Raw genomic sequence first — 1903 nt, forward strand, 5'->3', positions numbered from 1 at the left:
GCCAGCGCAAGGCCTTTGGTCCCTGTTGGTAGCACCAACCAAGACGAAAGGGGTGCATTGGTACCGGTTCGTGGCACCTAACGGGACCACCAACCGGAACTAAAGCCTTTGCTATATAAGCAACACTTAGGAAATTTTCAGATTTCCATCATCAGTTCATGGCCGACGACGCCGAGGTCATCAACGCCGCCAGGCTGCCCCATCCCCGTCCATCGTCTCCGTCGTCGCCGTCGCCCATGCCCCGGCCTCGCCGTGCCCTGCACCGACCTCGCCGCGCCCTTCCCCGACCACGCCTCGCGCGCGCCGAGCACTGCCCCGACCTTGCCGCCGCTCCCCTACACTGTGAGCCTCACCGCGTTGTTCCCCCTCCTCTCCTCCCTCCCCCCCGCGCCCCAATGCCGCCGCGCGCCCGCCCCAATGCCGACGCCGGCCCTTGTTCATATGCAAAGAATATAGACTTTTTTTATTTGTAGTAGTAGATGATGATGAGGATGTATGTATGTTCATATGCAAAAGTTAGAATTTTTTTTCTGTTCATAGATTTTTTGGTGATATTATTGTAGAATATGCAAATGTTTGTATGTTCATATGCAACGAATATGTCAATTTTTCATAGAGTTTTTATGATTTTTTCTGTTGTAATTTTGTTCATAGATTTTTTATGATTTTTTTTCTATTGTAATTTTGTTCATAGAGTTTTAGGATGAAACAGAAGAAGAAAAAAAGGGAGGAGGAGAAGTTTAGTTTAGTTTTAGGATTATTTTAGTTTATGTTTAGTTTAGTTTATTTAATTCGGTTAATTTTAGTTTGGTTTTAGTTTAGTTAAGTTTTAGTTTAGTTTAGTTTTAGTTTAGTTTAGTTTTAGTTTTAGTTTAGCTTAGTTTTAGGATTAGTTTTAGGAATAGAGGATAAGAAGGAGAAGAAGGAGAAGAAGAGGAGAGAAAAAAATAGAAGAGACCTTTTTTTCTTTTTTTCTTCGATCTTCTCCTCTATTCCTTTCTTCTTCTCCTCTTTATTTTTCTTCTTCTTCCTCTTCTTATTTTTTATCGGGTATGTCGTTGTCGATATACCCCCTCCCCGATAACTTCGACATGAGGGGGGTCGATATACCCCCTCCCCGATAACTTCGACATGAGGGGTCGAGGGTCGAGTATCGCTGAAGGGTCAAGAGGGGGACGTCGATCAACCCCCTCTCGCTCGACCAACTCTCGAGGACACCCAAACCCTAGAGATTTATCAAGAATGCGCCCATTATGGATGTGCATAATTAAGTTGATCCATATTTTTCCTGATCTCATCTACCATTCTATATTTTCACATTCTCTTGTGTCAAAGTATTGAAGAAATCCATGGTTTCATAATTGGCCAAAAGTAACAGGCGCATGATGGTATGAAGCTCTCCAAAATTATTTTGGACGGAGTCTTGATAGGATAATTGGCCTTTTGGTACGAAGTTCAGCAAAGGCCATCTAAATAGCGATATTCGAAAGGCTCTTGCTGAACTTCGTACCAAGAAGCGAATTATCCTATCAGGACTCCGTTCCAAAATAATTTTGGAGAGCTTCATATCATCACGCGCCTGTTACTTTCGGCTAATGATGAAGCTATGCATGGTTTTCTTGAATCCTTTGACACTAGACAACGTGATATATAGAAGGGTAGATGAGATTAGAAAAATATGGGTGACATCGGATGCGGATTTTTGTGCTGAACATTTTGATATATTATACGTTTTTTCCGACATTGTATGCAAAAATTATAGCCGTTTTACTTTTCCATAACACTTTTTTGCAAAACATATCCAAATTTAAGTTTTAAAATTTTCCTAACTAGTAGATGTAGTAACTACATCTCAAAGGATTTTATTTTTTGAAGCTTTTATCATTTTATTTTGTTTTTTTCA

This window comes from Triticum dicoccoides, chromosome 4A (assembly GCF_002162155.2).
Source record: "Triticum dicoccoides isolate Atlit2015 ecotype Zavitan chromosome 4A, WEW_v2.0, whole genome shotgun sequence".
In the NCBI taxonomy this organism is placed as follows: Eukaryota; Viridiplantae; Streptophyta; class Magnoliopsida; order Poales; family Poaceae; genus Triticum; species Triticum dicoccoides.